Below are 19425 nucleotides of genomic sequence, written 5' to 3'. Positions count from 1 at the left end.
ATGGATCCGCGACCTCGCTTGGACTTTGAAGGAGCCAGAAGAATATTATCACCCAAACCTCCAACTACCCATTTTTTGTCTAATCAATTCCTAATTGGTATGGACCTAAGAAAGCAACGAGACAAGGATTCTAAATTCCCTCAACTTTCTAAAGAATAACATGGATCATTTAATAATTTTAATCCAAGGAAAATATTGGAGCTCAAAGAGGAGATCCCATCCCATTTATCGAATATATTCTCAAAGAAATAAAATACTCTATCACCATCCTCGTCAAGCATTATAAAACTCGAAAGTAAATCCCTACTCGAGTTTATATCCTTGCACCTATCGTCACTCATAGCAACAATTTTATCATCCACAAATTGGGACACTAGATTTGAGAGATGATCCATAGAGTCACCCTCTAGAAAAATGATTAAATATACACCTAGAGGCATTTTAGGTTCTGTTCCATCAAGAACATCTTCACCATGCTTTAGATTCAAATCCTTTGAGCTCAATTTAGAGGCTAAAGTCCTTTGAGCATCATTAATCCTTTCCTCCCCTTGAAAACTAGCCTTTGTGATCCAAAATCTTTTATTGAATTTTAGGATACAATCTTCTACAATATGCCTATATTTGTGGCACATAACACACTTTAAAGGAACACCTAAGTAATCCAAATTTTTTGTAAGGATAATGGGACATCTCCACGTGATTGTTTCCTTAACAAGAGTTTTCCTCACATTTAAACCAACAAGTATCTTATCAATAATAATGATATGTTTTTGAAGAAAATCATATTAGCTTCCATGCACAAACCAATTGAGTTACATGTCTCCTAAAATACTTATAGGGAGAAGTATTCCAATGGTGACCTAGGTAATTCAATCCAAACCAAGACTATAAAGGACTTCTTCAACCTAGCACTCGAAAAAAGGAGACCATCTTTTGAGAATTAAAGAACTTATATTTGATTACTAAACTTTTCTTGGAACTTTCATAACATCCTTTGCATGCTAAAAAAATAAAATCCGTCCAACCCATGGGAATCAAATGAAGCTTTGCTCGATTACTAAGAATTGGCTCCCAAAAATCTCACATCCAGTCCTTAATCATATCGTCACTCATTTATCTACCCCATAAACACCTAACCAAAGCATGTGATGCCTCCACTACTTGATGCATCTAGATATACTCCACTAGCACTGAGTGAATGGAGTTAATTTTCTTCTTCACACGCATCTTTTTCTCCACAAGCCATCCTCTTCATGCTACATAATCAATATCCTACAATAGCAACCACCCTTTCATGATTCTGTCGCCCACTAAGCTCTTTGTTGGATTTAAGATCCACGAATTAAACCATCATATATAACCCCATGGTATAGATCAATCCCTCCACCTAATGGAGCCAATTATTTCTATGTAGTCTAACTAATAGACAAAATTGCCCTTTTCCGGGCATTTTTTCTGGTCAATTTTCAAATCACAAGTTTAAGTTATTTAATTTGTAAAGATGAAGTGCCTCAAGGGTTTTTCAGGGTGCTAAATCCATTTATGCATTCAAATTTGCATTTTAAACAAGAAGAAATCACATTCTCCCTAGAAATTGTTTTGCCGAATTTTGGCCAAAAAGCCATTTCATCTATAAGTTAGATTGCACCAATCAGTGTAGGATCCTCACTGGTCAATGTAGAAGCCCTCTCTAACCCATACTCCTATACGAAAGAAGCTAGTCGGTCAATAGAAAGAAAGGGTAACTAAGAAATGCGTTGTTGATAAGTGCCATTACCAATTTTCTCTCCTCCCAAGACAAAATATTTATGGCACTTTCAAGTCTCTTGTCTGCATTACCTTGAGGACTTGTCAGATACAATCCCTCTCCTTCATTGGATTTGGCTTAGAAACCCATCTTACGATCCACACCTTCCACACCATTAGAAGACTTATGATAGGCTAATTTGGGGGTATATTTGATCCAACCAAGTTATCCTTTATATATTATACTAGATCATCACATGCCATGCCTCCACAACAAACATTAGATCCAGATGAAACCACAAAATCTTGTGTAATCCTATCTCCTCCCTGATCCCTCACCAAAGATAAATATCATAAACACTAATGGAGTCTTGATAGTAAGATTCTACCTATTTGTGAAAAGGTTGGTATAAATAATGTGAAATTATAAAATCATCATCATGAGTAACTTGTTTCTTCAAGTATTTGGCATCCTTCTGTAGAAAATATATATGTAAATGAGCATACCTCCCCCCACACACACTCATATATTCTTTCCATATAGCCATGTACGAGGAAATCTCAAATACTTCATTGCCCTTGATAGGTAGTAATTATGATAGACTATTGATACCTAAGTTTCAAGTACCTAATCTTGAGATGATCAAGGGAGTCGAACTCATCACCTCCTCAATGTGTGGGAGAGATGTCATGTCTAGTTCATCATTACTTGAGCTAACCCTCAACTTTTAATTTGAAAGACATAGACGTGGGCTTTGATCCAATAGATTCCACTCATCTGTGCATGGTCCATGAGATCATTCAATATAATATTTTTGGGTCTAGCTGCACGTTTAATGACTATCTTAAGGTTATCTCATGTCTCCAAGAAAAACCCTCATGGGAATTGAACCTCGTCCATTGATGAAAAACTCCTCACTATTCACTAATAGATCCAACCCTTTTGGGCCTACATGCACATTAATGGATCCAACTCTTTCAGATGCATGTTTGTAAACACATGTAGGCGTACATGCACAAACACATTTTTTTCCAGTAAAACTTCATGGGGAAATCTAAACAATGGTTTTACACATTGTGAATTGCGTCTTTAGTAAATCCATTGGTAGAATAGTGCGCTTCACACAAGGGGATTCAAATTAGACAACTACTACAATGGAACTAACGATATGTTCAATAATATTGATGCCAATTGGTTTATCCAAATAATGAACACATGCGCATGTGGTGTGACAAGAAATCAAAATGATTTCCCCCTTACTTATCTAGCTTGAAATCTAATTGAGATTTGATTTGACAAGAAATCATAGGAGTCTTTAAGGCAATACACATTCGAGGTGCACATAAATGGTACACCCTTGTAATTTATAACAATGGGATCTAAATTTGACATAAATGTTGTCCCCATAAGTGACTAAACATGATATCGTTTCAAACATTTTAGTCCAATGGGTTAACTCAATCAATTTGATTCAACCAAGTTTAATTTAAAATAACTAAAAGGTTATGTGTTCAAATCTGGTAGAGTCCCTTGTTTTTTTTTGTGACCAGAGGAATCAACAACTAGGTGGGTCTCGTACTTGCGTGACATGAGGTCGATTTCCACTACTACCACTATAACCTCTAGTTGGGGTTAGGCAGGTGGGACATCCACCGGGTTTTGTAATGGTAACCATTATGCCAGAAGTGCCTTAATCGTGCATCCATTCGCTAATTGCTCTACACCCCATGGGCCTAGTAGAGTCCCTTTTGCTTAAGAATACATGTTGTATTTAACCAACATTGATCCTAGCCACCATTAACAAAAATGCGAGGAAGCACCTAAAAAATTTCCCTAAAAACATTTGTTATGAAAAACATATATACAAAACAAATAATCACTTAAATGAAAATAAAATTATAAAGTACAACAACATCACCTTAATCCAGTTTAAAGATTCAAATACATATATTAAGTACACTAAAATGCAAAAATATAAACATTTTCTCAAAATTTTATAATTTTTTTGTTGTTGGTTCACTGTACCTAAGATCGATACTAGCTACATCCACGGAAAACTCACTCGTGTCTAGGTGAGCCAATTATCTTTCATGTAGAAATTACTCCCAAGAAATGAGTATGTCAATCTCAATAGGACTGAAACGAATGAGGAAAATAATAACAACTCCTCCCTACCACTAAAACTACATCCACTTCACTCTAATTTAATTTTTATTAATATCAATAAATTTATATGTAAAATAAACATACACTAATTTAGTTTATTATTCTTAATGCCTATCATGAAGATGTTCATTTTATTTAAATTAATGAAAAACTACATTTTACATCTCATTACAACTGGTGTCATGAGTATCTTCATCTCTTCTCTTTGGATGAAGAAATGCATTTATTCAATGAAATGGGGACACTCATCAACTCTATAGTGTAAAGGGAATAATCTACTTTCTACTTGTATATATAACCCAAGCCATGTAGGAAGGCTAAATCACGATTATCAATAGATTATAGAAAAATATATCAAAGGTTTAAGATCTCGACAATTCAAAAGAGGAAGCGTGAAGAGGAAGAGCGCGGGACTTCAAATATCTTAGCACCAAAATCGGACGATCGCCTCGAGTGCGCGCTACACAGGCTTCAGCTTCAGTTTGTTGACTTCTCCACATCCAATCAATCTCTGCACATTCGGTAAGCCAAATTCACTCAAATGTACACCTCATTTCTTCTAAAGACTTCAATTTATTCTTGTCCGAGCTGCATTCATGGATCAATCTGCATGTATATGAAGCATCTTTTTAAAGTATCCGCTATGGAAATTTCAAACATTCTCCAGCACAGCATACAAACACATTCAAGGCCTAGCGTAATCCACTGTTGGAATATCCTATTCTAATATGGCACAGTATCATCTTCAGAGCCAGCTATAATGGCCGGAACCTTTGTTTATGAAATGCGCTGCCATGGTTTCTTCTCTGATGCAATCTTGTCACAAAGCAATGGTTAAACTCCTTGACTGATGCATGCCTACACTGCCCGAATATTAGCTCACAAGAATTGTTGTTTACTATCTCTCCTTGGACTTGAACCTTCATTCTACACCGAAACTCGGCTGCCCTCATGGTTGTTGTTCAGGTATCTGCGGTCACAGGAGCCGGATCCTTAATACTTTTAGTACTTCAAATGCAGTCGTGTTCTGATGCTTGTTATTTTTGAAAGTACGGGACAATGATAGAAACGGTCTATTTCGCGGATAATTAAGAGTTTGTTCTTGCTAGTGGTGCTAGTGCATCACTGCAACTCCTCACACATCACACAGTTCCATGGGCTGATCTCTACCAATAACGTAGGTACTTTGTCGAATTCCCTGGTCTGGCATTTTGGTCAAGGACCCCATATTCGCAGGTAGCCGGCCTTGAATTCTTCAGTTGATAATTCTGCCTGTAATTGATCTGACATATCATTACTGAAAATGATTTCTATTTTTTCCTTACACAAGGTTGCAACACCTTTTTATGGAAGATGTCCTCACAGAAACCCTCTAAGCACTCACTTACATTCCCCAAATGGTGTCTGGGGTAAATGCTGCTGAACTATAACACGTACTTCTAATATAGTGGTAACGGACTCTACTGGACTTGAAGCCATGACCTCTCGGCACCCTTTTCCTTGAAACTGGTTTATTTAAACTGATTAAGCCAATCCATTGGGCCATCTGCAACATTCATCCTCCATTACTCCAAAATTATGTCTCGAATTCATTAAGACGAACGAAAGTTTTAGAGGCCTTAATTTAAGCTCAAGAATAAGTCTTACGATGCTTTCTAGTGGCCAAACAAGGTGTAAAACCTCTCCTTACCTTTGTATACATATTTCTAACAGAAGAACGGTTTTTCTTTATTGCTAAACACTTTTGTCCTTCCAACATTGGCTGTACAATGAGAAGGTCTTTATTTACGAATTCGTCAATTGGGGGGCATCTATCTTAAATTTTATCAGAATCACTCAGGGTTTGCAGTTGGCCTTATCTGCAAGGACCGGGGACCACCATTAACAACATTTCTGTGCTATCGCAGAACCTATGTTATGGCATCAATGTGACTACGTCTTGAAAGACTTGGTAAACTTCATTATCATGGGGATTGTATCCGTTGGGTTTTGAACCAGGGTTATCATTGTGACAAGTGCTCCATCTTGCTGCTAAACCGCGATGCAGTGGAGGGTAAAAGGAAACTTTGTAGTGTTCTTAGGAAATTTTTGCCCTTAGGGTTGCAAGATCACAAGATAATTTCTGCTGATTTTAACTGTATTCCAAACAGAGATGATATACAGTATACAATAATGTAGCCAAGAGGTAGGTTTCACAATACAACAATAGTGCACATCACATTCAATTTTAACAGCTACTCTTAGGGCTATTACACCAGTAGTCTAGGTTGCTTAACATTCATAACGATGATAGTATTGAAAGTACAACAAGTATATCATTCCACCAAGAGTTCATGCAAAGGAACCAATTTGCAAATCCAATATATCCTGTAGCTTAAATTCTTTATCTTATATATTGTATCAGACATACTCTGCTGCCCTATACTACTTCTCTGACCTGTTGGTCAATTATGATTTTGGGGTCTGTTTGATGCTACTTTGCTGCCTGCTATGACTTCTTTTGTTATCACTCAGAACTGAGCGGTGCACCTGCTAGTATTACTGTGCAACGAAGGTTATCCTGCGGCCACTATAAGATCTCCGAGATACTGCACAATCTCCTTAGAATGTTCCGCTACCTTCTATTGCCTCGCTGCTATAGAAAATACATCTGCGGGTGAATTGCTTCTTCGGGAAGGGTTACTCTGCCCAGCAGGTTAGGTTGTCACAGAGATGTGCTCCTAATTGGGCCACTGTTAGAGTAGGATTCCACTGATTGTTAGTACTCCGCTGACAATATCCTCCAAGGCGGCCGTCGCTCCCTCAGGAATGCTACTGCCTTAAACACTTTTGTTTTGCCACTGAAACCCCCCTTGCAAAGAGACCGCTCCTTTAACCAGGGCCTCAGAAGGTGCCACTGCCCACGTAATCCCCTTCAGATATCAGCCGCAAGCTTAAGATTGAGTTAGTATTGCCAAAGGCTGGCTCTTGCTGTTGCTGACCAGACCTTCACTAAACTGCTCCAGGATAAGTCCAATCCCTTGCTAACCAGCCAGAGATATTCGCCGTGGAATTCCTGATTTGTCCGGATAGATAGGTTGTCTCAAAGTGTCTCCTTAGCTATGTGATCCTCAGAAGTTCCTCGCTTGCCAGAAACAGATTAGAAATGTCTTAGAGAGATTATGCCAAACAGATTTAGAGAAATAGCAAAGACTAGCTATGGTGGGATTATCTCCATAGTTAGAAACTAATAAAAAAAGGGGTCATAAAAGCCTTAGAGCCTCAGCTCCAAAACATAGTTATCCACCCAATCAATGATGATCAAATGATTTCATCTTTCTCATATTTATAGATTCCTTATGGGGCTCTTCTCCTTATTTTAGTGAGAGGGGTTACAAGTTTAGCCCCAATTCTTGCTTCATTCACAAGTTTTGCCCTAGTTACTCCAAATTTACCCAATGTTGCCCCAAAACATTGGATAATGGGTTTCCCCCTTTAACATTGACTGTAGCCTATGAGTTTGGATAGGCTAATTCGTCCTCCCTTGGGCAATTAATCAACAGGGAACATTACAAACTTTGTTCCCGAGACTCTAGATGCATATTTTGACCAGCAAGAACTGTTCTACATTTTCGGGTGTGCAAGTTTATTTCAGGGACACTATTTTAAATTTTGTGTGCAAGTTACTGTAGTCCATTGAATTTGAGGTATTGAGTAGTGGCCAGCAGTTGAGGGGTGCCAAATGTTGTCCTTTTATTAAGATTTGTATTAGCAAAAGAGGTGCACAAGGCACAATGTGTTACATTAAAAGTGAGGGGCATAATTCCCTTGAGTAGTTCATTAAGATCCTAAATCTACCTGCCCTCCTATACCATGAGTCTATTACATACATCAAGAGGATTTGGTATATATATTTCCTACTAGGTAACCTGACATGGGGATTCGGGATTCGTAGGATACGGGGATTCAAGTGTTGGATTCGGACACGTTGACCCCCCGGAATAGGACACGTAAGATTCGTTATATATTATTTTATTGAATATATATATATATATATATATATATATATATATATATATATATATATATATATTTCTTACACAAATTCTCATTAATTATATTAATTATACAAATTCATTGATTTCAAACATAGATCTTCATCTAGATGTTAGTTTTACTGTTTACAAAGTAAGTTAGTAACATTATAGCATGCATAGTACATACAAAATTCAAATACATGTCACTGTCACATAAATCATAAATGATAAATCAATGAATCATAAATTCTAAATTCATAAATGATAAATCATAATACATATTCAATTCATCAATGATCCAATAGGAGAAAGACAAGATAGTAAGATAAAGACACTGACAACTGTAGTTTTCTCATTAAGTCATCAAATCAAAATGTGTTACATAGGTAGTGCAATGCCAATGGCAAATAGAAATAGAAAATATAAAACAACTACAGATATACAAGCCTCAAGGCAGTAGGTAGCCCATGACTCATGAGTCATCAATCCTCATAGTCATCATCAGAATCAACATCAATGTCCTCATCATCATGGTCACCATTGCTCTCCTTTGCATACTCCTCCTCCCCGATATCCATAGTCACCTCTGCATCTACTGGTGTGGAGGATGACCCCTCTACAATATCACTGTCATCAAATCTAACAGGCTCTAGCACTGGATCATTGAGATCCATGTTGGCCAATGCCAACTCAACACTGCTGTCCAGACCCATATCATCAGGAAAGACATCCCACATTTTTGTCTTTCCCTTCAACCACTCTTCCCTCTGCGTGTAAATAAGACGAAGGTTGGTGTGAACATACACCATTGTCTCTGCCCTGGACTGCTCAAGCCTGCTCTTCTTCACACTATACAAATTCCCATATGTGCTCCAATTCCTCTTGCAACAAGAGGATGAAGTCACCTGAGAGAGGAGCTTCATGGCTAACTGTTGAAGAGGAGGGCTTGGTGCCCCATGATTTGCCCACCAAGAATAGGGCTTCTTAGCCCCCCTTTCTCTAATCACATCATATCTTGCAAATCGACCAGTGCCAGTGGAAAACTCTGCAAAGGCATCCTCCACCTCATCAAGCAATGCTCTATCCTGAGAACCCACCTGAATGCATCTTTCCTCCCCTGTGAGATTTCACCATCCATGTGAGGAGTGAATCTGCGGGAAGGTCCACCATTCAGCGACTCATGGCTGTAGTATTTTGGGTTCAATGAGTGAGCCAATCAATGTAAAGGTGTGCAATTCTTGCCTCATTTGTTGACAAGAATATCCTGTATAGTACCACAGAAGGCCTCTGGTGATGTCTCATACTCGGGGCATTCCCTTTGTAGAATAATGCTCCTCACAGACTCAATCATGGAATCCCATCCCTCATAAACCTCTCCTAGGATGGGTTTGTCTGTATCTACAAATCGAAGCAAAGAAATGATAGGGTCCATGATCTGAATAATTAGATCTATCTTCTCCCACCAAGCATCATCTAGCACCGTGTCCTTCATTCTTTTAGAGGCTACTTGATCTGTCTTTCTCCAAAAAGACCAAAACTCAGAAATAACCATGGCCCCAAGAGCGGTCTTGACCTCCCTCAACCTCTTCAACATCATGAATGAAGAGGCAAACCATGTATCAACAATCTTCAACAATGATAGATTGCTGTACTCCTTGTAGATAGTGAGGCCATTTGTATGATTTTTGTTAAATTATGGTATGTTCTATGCTTAGAGCAGTTTACTTATTTTTCTTTTTATTAGCCACAGATTAGCAATCACATATACATTAAGTAAAGTGCAAATAGAACATTTAATGATCAACAGAAAACAAGCCAAGACAAGAGACACAAGATGTGGTGGCTAGCCAAGGACAAACCCCAATGCGGGGAAACCCTTTGACCAAATCTTCTTTTATCTTCAATAGTTCAGTAAAGAGAAATAGTACAAAATCTGAATTCTGTAATTTTATAACAGCAGTAGCAAACCCTAGATCAGCAAAGTCAAACTTGGTCAAACTAGCTAAAATTGACCTCTAAAATACTTGGTCAATTTCTGGTCAACTTGTCCATGAACAACCTGAAGATCGGCCCTTGAACAGCCCCAAAAGGTCAGTCAATTTGCAGATTTCTAAAGTCAACTTGTAGCCCTAAACTAGGGCAGTCAACACCGGTCAAACCAGAGGTCAGATCACCTTGATTTTCATGCCAAAAATTGCGGCCTGCCTAGGAGAGGCAACCACACCCAATCCGCACTTCTGGAAGGTCAACGCTGGTCAAAGAGATGACTTGCTGCCCTAGCGTCCTTCTTTCTGCGTCTTCTTTGCCCTAGGACGTCTTCCTTTCAGCCACACGTGTGAGAGAGAGAGAGAGGCTCCTTTTATGCGTAGGGGAGAGAGAGAGAAGATGAGTGAATTGAATTGTCCAAATGAGGAGAATGCTCCTTGTATTTATATGCAAACGTTGAGGTTGAATAGACATGACTGTTGGGCTTCTGAGCCTACATAAGTTTGTTGGCCGACCTTGACAATTTGTCCATAATCAAAATAAATTCATATCTCCATAAATACTTATCGGAATCGGATGATCTTTAGATCAATCCTACACCTCTCAATGAGAGGAATCTAGGAAAAATATCAGAAGCCATAAATAAGGTGATCCACATGGAGTTTGGCCCTAGTTGCCAATTTTAACACTCCCTCTCAACTAGGGAGAACTTCATTTGCAATCCGTCAGACCGTCGCTGCTATCCATCCATCAAATGCATTGTCCTGTACAGCTTGACCCCACTCTGCTCTGCTCGAACTATGAAGAAGAAGAAATGATCGAGGATGTATCATACCATCCTCCACTGACCCGAAGTCAATCTCAGAGTGTGAACCACTCTCACTGATCCCAGATCAATGGAGGTCATCCTAGCATAGGGAGTATGGTAGATACAACGATGCGTCCATCGATAGTACTACTATGGTCCCTATCCTCATTTCCCTGCTCATTGATCATATGAGAGGTACTTCCCATGAGTCCCAGACTGCATGGGTAGGATGCCTCGACAGGAGAACTAATCATCCTGTCCACAGGAGAACGAATCATCCTATCCAGTGGATGCCACAGAGAACTAATCATCTTGGCCTACAAGAGAACTAATCATCCTGCTCCATAGTCGCCATGGAGAACGAATCATCCTGGCCCACAGGAGAACTAATCATCCTGTTCCACAGTCGCCACGGGGTGTCACAGGGGAAGGTTGAACCTTTACCCTGTACATAGTGCACCACCAGGGGATGGTGAGTCGCCTTGTGGTCACATGTCGCTCTAAGAAGTACCCCGCGCCCCCCTGGAGCTCCCACAACTCAATACATTATACTCGACCCTCATAAGAGGGTCTTTGAACGACACCAAGTCGTTCTCGGAAAGTCAGGAATTTGACCTTTCTTAGGGGCTTTGTCAAAATGTCGGCGACCTGTTCATCTGTACCGATATGTTGGAGCCTTATTGCTCCTCGCTGCACCATATCTCGAATATAGTGGTACCTGATATCGATATGCTTGGAGCGATCATGAAATATGGGATTCTCTGATAAACGGATCCCGCTCTAGTTGTCACACAGAATCACGGTGGTATCCAATGTAAATCCAAACAGCTCACTGAAGAGCTTTCGCAACCAGACTGCCTCACAGGAGGCCATGCTAGCAGCAATGTACTCTGCCTCGGCGGTGCTCAAAGCCACCGACTTCTGCTTCCTGCTCATCCAGGATATCGAGGCAGATCCCAAAGAGAAACAACACCCGAAAGTGCTCTTTCGGTCCACCACACTGCCTGCCCAATCAGCATCAGTATACCCAAGTAGTCTCACATCTCCGGCAGTGTATCTCAACCCATGAGTGATTGTGCCATGAAGATATCTCAACAGATTCTTGGCACCAATCCAATGTGAGTGGTGAGGCTCAACCATATGTTGACTCAATGTGTTGACTGCAAAGCATATATCCGGATGGGAGTTCACCAAGAACATTAATGCTCCGACGAGTTGACGATACTCGGTAGCATTTCGTAAAACAGGTCCGGTAGCACTACTGCTTAACTTCTTGAAGTCAAGCTCCATCGGGGTAGTTACGGGCTTGTAGTCCACCATGCCAAATCTCTCCAATATCTTCACCACATATTTTCCTTGAGATAGGAAAATCTCCCCTGGTTTTTGCCAGACTTCCAGTCCTAGGAAATAGTGCATAAGTCCTAGGTCTTTCATCTCGAACTCAGAAGCCAACTCCCTCTTACATTTGTGAATGAGAGGGTCTGCACTTGTTAGAAAGAGGTCGTCAACATATAGCACCAGTATGAGAGGCTTGTCATCTATAACCTTAAAGTAAAGGTTAGGGTCGGCTTCACTCCTAGTGAATCTTAGCTTCATCAAGTAGCTATCGATCCTCTCATACCATGCTCGGGGTGCTTGCTTTAGCCCATAAAGGGCCTTCTTCAAACTGCACACATGAGATTCTCGATCATAAATCTCAAATCCTTTGGGTTGCTCCACATAGACCTCCTCTTTGATCGAACCATGTAAGAACGCAGTCTTGACATCCATTTGATGTAGGTTCCATCCTTGCGATGCAACAAGGGCTATGATCGAGTGGATGGTGGTATATCGGGCAACAGGTGCAAATATCTCGTCATAGTCTATACCTTCCTTTTGGGAGAAGCCACGAGCGACAAAATGAGCCTTATACTTTTCCGCACTTCCATCAACTGCATGCTTTATCTTGTAAAGCTATTTTGAAGTGACAACTGCTTTGTCTTGGGGTCTGGAGACCACATCCCAAACATCGTTTTTCATAATGGACTCATATTCCTCGGTCATAGCATCCTTCCATACTTGATGCTTGGCGACATCTGTGAATGACGAAGGCTCATTTTGGATGATCGTGCTCATGATGGTCAGGTATCCCTGATACCTGTTCGGCTTCTTACTTTCACGGAAGGTTCCTCGGGGTGCAATGTGTCCTTCAGCATCATCAAGTGTCCCCCTAAGCCATGAAGGCCTCTTCCTAGTAGAGGAAGGCTCTTGCGGAGGAGAATCAATATGATCCATAGGTTCTTCCACATCGGGCATCGTCTCATCTTCCTTTTCCTTCGGTTCCCTGTTGTCAGCTTCTTTAGATCCCCTTAAAGTAGGAAGATTGTCTACTTTGCTAAGAGCCATATCTTCGTCAAAGGTGACATCATGACTAATCTCGACTTCCCTTTGACTAGCTACATAGATTCTATAGCCCTTAGTGTTTTCGCTATAGCCCACAGAGATTCCTTTCTTTCCAGATGCACCCAATTTATTCCTTTTCTTTTTCGGCACATGAAAATATACAGGGCTTCCAAAAATTCTAAAATGAAATACATCAGGTTTCTTACCGGTGAACATTTCTTCGGGAGTCTTGGAACCCAATGCTTGATGAGAGCATCGGTTTTGTACATATACGGCGGTATTTGTAGCTTTGGCCCATAGAAACTTCGGAAGTCTTTGATCATGGAGCATAGCACGGACAACTTCCACAATTGTACGATTCTTCCTTTCCGCCACACCATTATGCTCAGGAGTATATGGTGTAGTAGTCTCCCTCTTAATGCCAACCTCTTTACAAAAGTCATGAAACTCATTGGATTCATATTCAGTCCCATTATCAGTCCTTAAGGTCTTGATCTTCTTTTCGGTTTGATTCTCGATCAAGGCTTTGAAGTGTCGAAACCAGGAGAACACTTCATCCTTCTTTTTCAAGAAGTATATCCAAGTCTTGCAAGAATAATCATCTGTAAAAGTGAGGTAATATAAATATCCTCCCAAGGAGTTCACAGGCATCATACCGGATATGTCTGAGTGAACCAACTGCAATATATCGGAGGTCTTGCTTTGGCTTGAGGGGAATGGTCCCCTTTTGAGCTTTCCTTCGGCACATCCTGGACATACACCTTCTTGCTCTAATCTGAACTCGGGCATCCTGGTCACCATTTTTCTTACATCGGGTAGAGCTTTATAATGAAGGTGAGCAAACCTCTGATGCCATAGTTCGGACTGAAGAGATGTGTCACAAGACATGACACCCAGCGGACTTCCTCCGACCTGATATAATGAATCAACTCGAAACCCAAGAGTAAAAGCATCTTTAAAGTTCTTTTTCCATACACGTACCTTGCCATCGCTGAAAGCCACCTTGTAGCCTTCGTCTTCCATTGCTGAAATGGACACCAGGTTCTTTTTGAGATTAGGTACATATAATACATCTTATAAGTGAATGGTATTACCCTGATTCAATTGAAGAGTGACATTTCCTATGCTTTTCACGGGATATTTTGAATTATCTCCAAGAACAATTTCCAGGTTGGTTTCCTTCTCTATCAGATTATAGAGAGCTTCTTTGTAACTAGTGAAGTGCCTTGAGGCACCACTATCAATAAGCCAATTTCCCGGGGGAGCAGTAGTAGATAGAGCAGCTGGTAGATAATATTCATCTTGCTTATTGTTAACAGTGTTAGATTCATACCTGGAATTTCTTGCCTTCTTGAATGGTTGTCCTCTTCCTTGATTTCCAACACTTCGTTTACCTCTGCCATTTGACCTGCCATTCCTTTGATTGCCTTGAGAGGGATTTTGATCATCGTCCCGGTGTGAGTCCTTTTTTTCAGGGCACTCACTTGCATAGTGACCCGTCTTATTGCAATTGTAACATCGCCCTTTTCTTCCACCCTTAGGTCTAGCTTTTCCTTTGAATTTAGCCCCGGAATTGTTTCCTCTTTTAGTATAAGAAGAAAAGGCAGAGGGATGACCTTTAAGTATGGGCATTTCTTGCTCTTCCATTCTCGTTTCTTCTTGAATGCATCTGGCCATCAATTCCTCAAATCAAGGAATTATGTTATTGTTGAGAAGAGTAGTCCTGAATATATACCATTCAGATGGCAGTCCTCCAAGAGTTGTGAGTGTCATTTCCCTGTCAAGAATTACTTCCCCAATAGATAGGAGATCGTTCTTGATCTCGGTGATCCTTAAGAAATATGCTTGCATATTCTCATCTTTGCCCTTTTTAATTTCCTTTAGCTTATTTCTAAGAAACAAGACTTGATTTGCATCATTAACTTTAAATAAACTCACCAGTCTATCGTAGATTTCCTTGGAGGTGTTCAGCTCGGAAACATAGGCCACCAAGCGCTTGTCGATAGAGTCCCGGATGATCTTCCTTGCTTTGAATTCTCCCTTGGTCCATTTGTTCCTAGCAGCAGCGGATGCATTTGATGGAGGCTCAACAATCCCGCCTCTCACATGGTCCAACACTTCCTGCTCTTCTAATGTTAGATCGAGAGACATCTTCCATCCGTGATAGTCAGACTTCTCACGGAGTTTGTCTTCAGCAGGGAAGTGTGTTGAGGACCCCATGATTTCTTTTTAAGATAGCCTTGCCAACCTTCTCTTCGGTGATTGCTCTTGCTCTTGCTTTTGCTTGGGCTTTGTCTTCACCTCAGCTCTGATACCATGTTAAATTATGGTATGTTCTATGCGTAGATCAGTTTACTTATTTTTCTTCTTATTAGCCACAGATTTGCAATCACATATACATTAAGTAAAGTGCAGATAGAACATTAAATGATCAACAAAAAACAAGCCAAGACAAGAGACACAAGATGTGGCAGCTAGCTAGGGACAAACCCCAATGCGGGGAAACCCTTTGATCAAATCTTCTTTTATCTTCAATAGTTCAGCGGAGAGAAATAGTACAAAATCTAAATTCCGTAATTTTATATTAGCAGCAGTAAACCCTAGATCAACAAAGTCAAACTTGGTCAAACTAGCTGAAATTGACCTCTAAAATACTTGGTCAATTTCCGGTCAACTTGTCCATGAACAACCTGAAGAAACAGCTCTTGAACAGCCCCAAAAGTATAGTCAATTTGCAGATTTCTGAAGTCAACTTGCAGCCCTAAACTAGGGCAGTCAACACCGATCAAACCAGAGGTCAGATCACCTCGATTTTCGTGCCAAAAATTGCGGCCTGCCTAGGAGAGGCAACCACACCCAATCCGCACTTTTGGAAGGTCAACGCTGGTCAAAGAGATGACCTGCTGCCCTAGCGTTCTTCTTTCTGCGTCTTCTTTGCCCTAGGACGTCTTCCTTTCAACCACACGTGAGAGAGAGAGAGAGGCTCCTTTTATGCGTAGGAGAGAGAGAGAGAAGATGAGTGAATTCAATTGTCCAAATGAGGAGAATGCTCCTTGTATTTATATGCAAACGTTGAGGTTGAATAGACATGACCGTTGGGCTTCTGAGCCTACATAAGTTTGCTGGCCGACCTTGACAATTTGTCCATAATCAAAATAAATTAATATCTCCATAAATACTTATCGGAATCGGATGATCTTTAGATCAATCTTACACCTCTCAATGAGAGGAATCTAAGAAAAATATCAGAAGCCATAAATAAGGTGATCCATATGGAGTTTGGCCCTAGTTGCCAATTTTAACAATTCTGCACAAAGTTACGGATATATCGTGCATCCTCAATAATGTTACCAATCCAAAGCACATCAGAAGCAATGGATTTCAGTGCTAAGTTCAATGAATGGACAATGCAAAGTGTCCAAAATGCTTGTGGATATTTAGCTTCCACAATCATGCCAGCATCCTTGCAAATAGGTGCATTATCTGTAATGATTTGCACACAAGAATCAACACCTACATCTTCAATAACTTTAATAAATAACTCACTGCTTTCAAGTGTATCCACTGCTTTCAAGAAAACTGGACCATTCAAGGAAGACACCATGAAGTTGATGAGTGGGTGTCGTGCTGGATCTGTCCATCCATCAGAAACAATGCTAACCCCAGATGTTGGCCATGATGCTTTAATAGGCTCAAGCATTTTTTGCACCTCTTTTTTTTACCTTCGTCAACAATGTGGTTCTAAGCTTCTTTGAACTAGGAGGCACATACCATGATGGAGACCCGTGAGTTAGAGCTCGGCACATCTCAATAAATAGAGGTGAGCGTGCAACATTAAAGGATATGAAGTTTTGATTAAAAAAAAGGCAATGGTGAGATCAAGCTCTTCCCGTTTCTCTTTTTGAAAAATCTTGTCCATTGGACCAAGTGAAATTGCCTTTCTTTTTGCTGCTTGTCCCCCAATAGAACTCTCAAATGGAAATTTGGTGGTGCCTTTCCTAAAAAATGGAAGGGGGTCATCATTCTTGGTTTTTCTTGATTTTGCAGCCACATTTGCCATACCAACAGTGAACTCTTTTTCCATTTCTTTCCTCTTTTGTAAAGGAACAACTTTACAAGCTCCAACTCCACAACTTGGTAAAGCCAACAAATGGCCTTTCACACGGTAATATGTGCTTGTGAAAGTACTGTGGCAAAAGTTGCATCTCCAATGCACATTGCCTCCTCCCTTCCCCTTGGTGCTTGGCCCATCCTCTCTTGTGACATATTTCCACAAGGGATATTTCTCAATGTTGTCTTTAGGAGGAAGTCTTCCTTCAACATTACTTGCAGTAGAGTCTGATGATATTGGGGGAGGAGGAGCATCTCCAATGGGGACATTCTTCCCCTTCCTTTGCCCCCTACCTGCTGCCCTTGATTGAGCCATGAATATTGTAAAAAAAAATAAACAAAATATGCACAAATTTGTAAAAGAAATGCATATACAAACTGCTTTAATACAAATGCAAAAAAATAGAGATGAAATGCACTTACCTGGTGCTTTAATCTCTTTGCCGAGCGCTCCAAACCGTTGGCTCCTTGCTCCAAACTTCTAACAACAAACCCACAACTCACTGTTTGCAAAAGGAATGAGAGAAAATGGTAAATAAAAAAATGAATGCGCTGTTTTTAAAGGTCGCGGGTTTCACTTTCACCAGATTCGAATCCCAAATTCGGGACTAGTCTCAAGTTTTAACCCTAAATTTTGATATGCCTGCCAAATGTTGTAATTTCTTAGGTATTTATTATAGGAAATCTCTGAAACCGGATTCGTCAATTTTTCATTAAGTGTCTGAATCCTACGAATCGGACACGATTTGAGGGAATTCGAATCCCAAAAACGTGATACGTCGTGTCCTAACGGGACACGATCGGGATTATCAAAATTTAGGGTTAAAACTTGAGACTAGTCATCAATAACTATTATGCTATCAACACCAATGTTATTGGAACCGGATTGGAACCGGTGGAACTAGCTGGTTCGATCGGTTTGGGGGTCAAACCAGTCCAGTTTGAGGTTTGTAACCGGAAATGGTTGGTTTGGTACTGAATCGACCGTTTCTCACTGAATCGGCCATTTCATTTTCATCCTTTTACTTAAATTTTTAACATTACCATGAAATGACTCCGAATTTTTGAGAGTGGTTCCGACCTCATTGGATTTCATATGAAGAAAGTAGAATTTTAAATCTCACTCAAAATCCAGCAAGCTTAACAGTTTTTTAGGATTTCAGGATTAGGGGGATTGCAATGTTTCCATTGGATTTTGTCATGTATGAGGGGATGGAACTCGTATTTAATCAAGAGATCCATGTTGAAATTGTAACTAGGTTCAGTCTTCGTAATGTATGATGTTGTAAAGAGTCAAAAAGAATTTATTTGAGTCAAAAGAAAAAAAATATTTTTGTCATGTCCCATTTGGACATTTGAAAGAAAAGAAAAATTAAATTTTTTATGTACATGTTAGTCAAGTTCCAACTGCCAAGTTTGGCTCTCGAGATGACAAGTTGGCTCAGCCTTTAGAGGCACCTTTTCAGACATGGAAACAACTATATATTGACATCTATTCTCCACCATTTGGCAACCAATTCAGATATGATATGTGGAAAGGAATTCAAAGCTATTCTTTTGTGGTATGCGAGTTTCTTGTGGCACTATACTTCTGTAATGATGCGAGCCTTTTGTGGTACTTCTCTTTGTGATGATGCGAGCTTCTGTGGCACCTTCTCTTTGTGATATGCATATCTCTTGTGGCACCTAAATTTCTATGATATGCGAGCTATGTGAGGCACCAAATTTCTGTGGTATGCGAACTATTTGAGGGACCGGTCTTATGTGGTATGCAAGCTATCAGAGACACATAAATCTTGTGAACTGAGGGTGGACTATAGACCTAATTTCGACCCTATTGGAGACAAACTAATGGCACCTTATGAACAAACTTGTGGACTATCTTGTGACATACTTCATGTTGAGATTTGCTGGAGGGCTTACTTGGCAATTGGATAATTGATTTACTAGTCAGGATAGATGTGACTTGGATTTCTCTTGTTGACAAAGATTCTATAAGGGATTTCTCTTGTTGACAAATATTCTATAAGGAAAGGATTTTTGGGTTTTCCCTTGACCTCTGACCTAATTTTTGGTGTCTCTCGTATTTTTTTTTTTCACAGGAAAAATCGAACTCTTTATTAAGGAAATAAAAAGTTACAGAGTAGATGCATCGAAGCATTCATAATCAAACTGTGAATCCACCATGTGCAGAAAGTGAAAACAACATA

At 40.0% G+C, this 19425-nt stretch overlaps 1 protein-coding gene across 1 annotated transcript in view; it reads left to right on the top strand.

The window, feature by feature from the left end:
* Positions 1–4263: 4263 nt before the first annotated feature.
* The window catches only part of LOC149252416 (ATP-dependent DNA helicase SRS2-like protein At4g25120), a 429434-nt gene continuing 414272 nt past the window's right edge, over positions 4264–19425 (top strand). The window contains exon 1 of the mRNA XM_089459690.1: positions 4264–4435. The gene's annotated coding sequence lies outside the window, so the exon portion shown is untranslated. The remainder of the gene's footprint in view (positions 4436–19425) is intronic.

Source organism: Pinus tabuliformis, chromosome 7 (assembly GCF_031772625.1).
Source record: "Pinus tabuliformis cultivar Carrire ecotype Pingquan chromosome 7, CPIR1, whole genome shotgun sequence".
In the NCBI taxonomy this organism is placed as follows: Eukaryota; Viridiplantae; Streptophyta; class Pinopsida; order Pinales; family Pinaceae; genus Pinus; species Pinus tabuliformis.
The sequence above is the reverse complement of the archived record's forward strand: the minus strand, read 5'-3'. Positions and strand labels throughout refer to the sequence as shown.